The 6,469-nt window shown below is 38.3% G+C and overlaps 1 protein-coding gene across 3 annotated transcripts in view; it reads right to left on the minus strand.

The window, feature by feature from the left end:
* The window catches only part of ZEB2 (zinc finger E-box binding homeobox 2), a 50,081-nt gene that overhangs the window by 2,392 nt on the left and 41,220 nt on the right, over positions 1–6,469 (minus strand). The window lies entirely within an intron of this gene.

The following is a 6,469-nucleotide window of genomic DNA, read 5'->3' on the forward strand; positions in this document are numbered from 1 at the left end:
AACAGGAAATGGAGAATATATCCTTGATCTTGTGGAGTAAGCATTTTGCTTTGTTGTTTTTTTTCAAATACAGATTTATAATTTTTAATGCTGCGTTGGGGAAGGAATGATGCCCATTTTTTTTTAAAGAATATTGTACCATGATAGGCCTGTGGCAGATAGGAAGGGCCAGCAAAACCACTGTACACTATGTTTCCTCCAACAACAGATGGCAGAAAGTGGCAACAAGTGGTTGGGAGGAGAGTGTGTCTGCCATATGGCTTGTCTTATGTTGCCTAAGGCAGCTTGCTGCTTTCAGTCATGATGGAGGACAATGTCCAATTCCCAATGATGGAAGAAAGCTGCAATTGCCAATTCATTTGGCTTCTGCAAATGAAGGAGAGAGGGCAGAGTTAGCCTTTTTAAAAAAAAAAAAAAACAAGCCATATTAACCTTGCAGAAGGCAATGTCAGGAGGGAGCAACTAGAGCCACTCATAAATAATGAAAGTCAATAGTGAAAGTCAGTAACTTTATTTTTTACCAACTATATTACAAGAATCTCCCCAGACTGTTTGCCATCCCCTGGGAATGACCAGATAAGGCTTCATAGATCTTGGGGGAGGTTAAGGTTTTGCCGCTTATGGCTACACAAGGTCTCTAAGCTAGGTCCTTGCTTGACCATTCCTTCCAGCCTAGTTTCCCAACGGGCAATCCTAGATGGCATGTGTCATATCTGTCATGTTTTTCATCCATTGGACTTCATAGAACTTACCTAGAAGTCCACCATTTTTTTAAAAAAGTATAAATTATTTTTATGCGAAGAAATTGATATGTTATTGTTTATCTGAATCAAATTTAAGTTCACACCAATTGAATACTTTATGTGTGCATTTGGGAAGAACTCCATGGTATACTCCCAAAGATGTTATTACACATTCTGCCACATCAAGTAGATTCCAGTCTAAAAAACGTATTTCTGTCTTTCTTCCACTATAACCCTCTTTTGTTTTGAAGTGATTACATGACTCCCCAACTTTTTCATAATCATTCCAGAAAATATAGTCCAGCTATATGAAAGATCAATTCACCATGCAGAAGCTGAAGGCAAGTTCTTTATTGAGAGATTTCTAGATTGCCTTAACTTTGAATAATACTTATGGGTTATGGTGCAAACTAAATAACAAAAAAGAGAGTTTAATAGGCAAGTTGTTTTTTTTTAAAAAAATGCCTTCATTCTCTATTCTTTATTTTTTAGCGGAAAAGCATTAAAAAGCAGGGGGAAACCAGCATTGTTGAGGAGCTGCTAATATCTGCAACAAAGGTATTAATAAATACCTAATTTTATTTACAATATTCATATTTTTTCATACTAAATTATAAATACATGATTATAAATAACGAATATGGTTCACTCTTCCCAATTCATTATTTTTTCATAAAGCTTGCAATTTTAAGGGTTATATCATGCCTTGCATCTGGATTATAATTACATTAAAATAGTATCAGATTTCAGGTGATTCCAAATACTGAATCTCAGATAAGCTCTTGAAAATCACTATGACCTCAAAGATCTTAAAATTGTAATAAGATTATACTAAAATTAATTTAACATTTAAAATAATTTTAGTTACAAGCAAATGCAATTTAAGCACTTTAAGGGGGTAATACTAGTTTTTACTACATTAAAACTCATATTCTGTTTGTGATTGATTGCACTTGAAGAGAATTTGCACAAAATACCTAGAGCTATGTGTGTTTAGCCATTATAAGTTCAGTAATAATGATGATTAAACCACTGATGATCACATGTTTAAAAAAGGAACGGCACCTACATAACAAAATGCAATTGTGTCAAAATGAGGATATATCTGGGGTGACATCACCATGCAAATGGTACAATCGCTTGATTGTGCCATAATTCACCCACATATACAAGCTATCATTTATCTGATGACATGATGGACATATCAACATTTGCCTCCCTGATCACCTGTGAGAAAAAGCAGTTGGAAGACAAAAACAATGCCACCTCTCTCAAACTGAAACCAGCTCATGGTAAGAAGCCAGAAAAACAAAGAATGAGTTCTCATTTAGCTTGAAATATTTTTGTAACTGTGCTTTCCAATTTAACTATAGACATTTTCATTCAATTTTTTTTCAGTTCATCTCAGCTCATGCTCAGCTTTTTTCTAGTGGACATGTTTTTTGGTGAAAATGCTAGGAAGGACAGCAGTATTTGGTGTGCAAGGATCCACGTTATTCATCAATGCAGTGTGTGCAATCCGGACCTTGGATATGACATATTTCTTTAAATAATGAACCTCACAGCTAAGAAATTTTGATTTCACCCCAGCCACTTTGGGTCAATATTCTCTTCCATTGATAAGACCAGTGGCGTAGCGTGGGTTGTCAGCACCCGGGGCAAGGCAAGTAATTTGCACCCCCTAACCCGTGGATTTTAGCACTGGAGTCTCTTCCACTAGATTAGTTAAAGAAACCCTTACCCCCTAAGCACATGTATTGTTTGTTATGAAAATACTGATGTAATTAAAGTAAAATGCATCTAATGCGCCCCCCCAGATGTTGCGCCCGGTGCGGCCGGCCCCCCCTGCACCCCCCACGCTACGCCACTGGATAAGACACAATCTTTTCACTAAAGCAGCCATCCAAACCTATTTCAGTGAAGTGCCACAGAATCCTGACAGGGCCTTTTCCATGCCAAGAAGGTCATAAACAGAGATTTTTATTGCAAATGAGCTGATAGTACAAAGAGTCCCATGATCAGGCTGTGGGATCTCTTTGGACAAAGCAATAGTATCAGATTTACTGACGCTGGCTCTTGATGACCATGGAATACTTTTTGCAGTACCATGATCATCTCAAAAGGTTACTTAATAGCTTTTACTGTTTCAGGTTCTGAGGGACATTAGACTAAGTCATCCTAATGAGGCTATGGGTTCTTTGAAGCCTTTTGTTATAATTTCTCAAAATGGAAAAACTCAAAGTATTGCAACCATTGTAAGGATTTGAGCTGAAGCAAGTTAGAATTTGGCTGGAGAAGAATTATTGCCTCACACATACATTACATGTATAGCAACTGATTATAGCCCTCCCCATTTTTTAATAAAATCTCACTAACTTCAGGAAGTAAAATATTTAATTCATGATGTTAAGTGTGGATGTAACTGCTCCCATGTAATAACTCTGGAGGAAGCTTTTGGGGAATATTGTGAATATTCTCTTCTGTTGGTAGGTAAATATGGTTTGGTCTCACTACAGGTGGACAGATCAACCACAATTTCAACTGGGAAACATAGCAGACCAAGCTAAATCGAGAAAATGCTAGAGAATTTCTGGAAGCTTGGCATTCAGACATCAGTGGACCCACAGAAAGAAAGTATATTTACACCATTCAAAAGAGACAACACAGAGCTAAAAAATGAAACAAAAATACCCAAACACATTCCCCCTCCAATACTCAGATAAGCAGGGATTAACACCAGACAAACAATCAAGCAGAAAAGCATACCCAATCAAGGAATAACCAAAAAGAAAACCCTACTCCACCAACCCTGGCAGGGCAGGGTTAAACAGGGAGCAAACCCCACACTCAGTAGCACCAATGTTACCAGGCTGAGTAATGAAACCTCTGCAAGCAAACAACCAGGCTCAGAGACCACCAAGGACTTCACAATAAAAGGCCTTGATACTGTATATGTGGGCCTCTTTTTTCTAGACCAGCTAATAAACAGTTGGTTTCTCCAACAGCCAGTAGCTATTCATAATAACTCCAACCTTATTATTATTTTCTCTCAGACTATAACATTTTATTTCCAGGACTAGCTCTCCTTCCCCTTTTCTTCTCCATTCTCCTTGCACATCCTTTTCCAATGCCCAAATGTAGCATCCTGTGTTGATTTTCTCAAACCGTTCTCTCATTGGAAAAGTTCTTACAGCATACACGGCTGTTTTCATCTAAGAGTTTCTGATTCCTATTATCTTTCCCTTAGAACCAAACCTTCTGAACCAACTCCGACAGGGTCTTCTGAAAACACAGATGACCATGATAGCATTTGGTAATGCCACATCTTTAGCTTGTGAACAGGCTGAACACACTGTCCACATTGGCTGCAGTATATGTAAGCATAAACTGTAGCAGGTGTACATGGTAATTTCCAGCACACATATGGGCGATTTGAGCTTATACCCGGAGCTTACTTGTTCATATGCATAGTCTGATATGATACTCAGTAAGAAGGATTACATCCTTCTCCATGGAAATGTATGCACAGATGCTGAACTTCAGGCTGGGAAGGGAAGGAGGGAGGGAGGGAGGGAGGGAGGGAGGAAGGGAAAAGCACCAGCTTCTCTTGCTGATAACAATCAGTCCATGGGAGGGTGGTCATGACATTCATTAGCCTGCAACTGGAACGCACTGGATTTCGCTGTGGTGTTGCCAGCAAGAACTACCCTAGCTATGAATTAGTAATGGCAGGCCAGCACTCTCCCTACAAAATCTGGGCTAAATCCAGGGTGCACTGGCGGTTTTATAGGACTGTCTCAGTACAGAGCTATCATAGACACTTCCTAGGTAACGTATCTCATAGCTAATAAGGACAATAAATCTCACGTCAGAGTATAAAACAGAGCAAGGACAGATCATAAGAAAGTACCAATGAAATTAGTATCTTTAAGTGAAGGACCAAATCAGTTCGTGAAAGGCGTACTTTTTTAAAGCTGCCTTTATACAATCACCAAAACTCCTAAATGACCACTGTTGAGCCATAATTGAGTAAACCCTTAATATTTAAACAAGTGTTACTTATATTTGTGGTTTACTAATTCAGCTGGGACATAATATGTATGTTGATTACAGGTAGTCCTCAACTCAAAACCATTCATTTAGTGACTGTTCAAAGTTACAACGATGTTGAAAAAAGTGACTTATGATCAGTGGTGAGATTCAGGCGGTTCGCACCAGTTCGGCAGAATTGGTAATTAATTTTTTGTTGCCCAGGCCCAAAACAGACTTCTGGAAGCGCCATTCACACAGAGAACCGGTTGTTCACATATTTGAATCCCACCACTGCTTATGACTGATTTTCACACTTATGCAGGATCCCCATGGTCAAGGGATCAAAATTTGACGCTTAACAACTGACATGTATTTATGACAGTTCCACTGTCCTGGGGTCATCATTTGTAACCTTCCCAGCTATTTTCCAACAAGCAAAGTAAATGGAGGAATCCAGATTCATTTAACAACTACAGTGATTCACTTAACAACTGTGGCAAAAAGGTTGCAAAATGTGACACAACTTGCTTAAACACTGTCTTGCTTAGCAACAAAACTTTTGGGTTCCATTGTGGTCATAAGTGGAGGACTATCTGTATGCATTCATAACAGTGTACCAGGACATACTTTGAGCAAGAGGGAGTTTAACTGGGGAGTATCAGAAATATTTCTGGGAACATAACCTCTAAAATTGTAACATAAAGATTTTATAGTTTATAGCATATTTGAAAGGCATAATATCCTGCCAGGTAGACATGAGTTATTCCAGCAATGCCAACCTGACAGCATCCAAATGAGTTTGGGGCAGAGTACAAGTCCCAGAATTTCTTTGCCAGCATAAGCATCTAGCATGCTAGCTGGGAACTCTGGAAGATACAAAATTAAGGACTGCTCTCATCTGAGCACGGGGATGACAATTGGGACTTGTTGACACCTGATAATATAGTGAAAGTCAGTGTAAATTGCAATGAAGAACGGTCCTTGCCACCCATACTTTGAGTTGTTTTGGGGTTTTGTTTAATGAATAGTAAACCTTGGTGGGCCAGGAGTTTTTTAGGGCAAAATCAAACTGATATTAATGTGGTTTTTATCTGAAATAATTTTTGGTCATGCTGTATATTTTTATATATCTCCATCCATTTTATATTGTTTTATAGATGATTGTTAAGCAAGTTGTGAAAAACAAACAAACTATTAAACGCACATGAGTGAGCCTTCGACCTATGATCCATTTTCAAATACTGTAGTTTTAAGTGGAACAAGCTAGTCTCCCCTTTTCCTTTACTTCCTTAGCAAGCAGATTGAAGAAGCGTTCTGACTAACTCAAAAGCCTGCCATTTTGAAATATTTCCAATGCAAAGGCATGAAATTATGATCACACAATCAGACTCAAGTGAAGCAGTTAACTCCAAATCTCCGTTCCATGTGAATTTCATGCCAGCTGCACCCTCAACATCTTGGCAGCAGAATGGATTATTATCGCATATTTGTTGAAATGGTAACTGATGGACATGTGATAGGAAGAATAGCTTTCACTCCCATAGACAACAGGAAAACCAGCCATATTAACTGACCTTAGGTACGACTTCCTAAGATGGAAGGAGAAAGAGAGAAAGAACCAGTTATTTAAAATTTGAACAAGGAATAAATGTTTTGTTTTGTTTTGTTTTTTTGCTTTTTTTTAAAGGAAAATC

This window comes from Vipera ursinii, assembly GCF_947247035.1.
Source record: "Vipera ursinii genome assembly, chromosome: 1".
Taxonomy (NCBI): Eukaryota; Metazoa; Chordata; class Lepidosauria; order Squamata; family Viperidae; genus Vipera; species Vipera ursinii.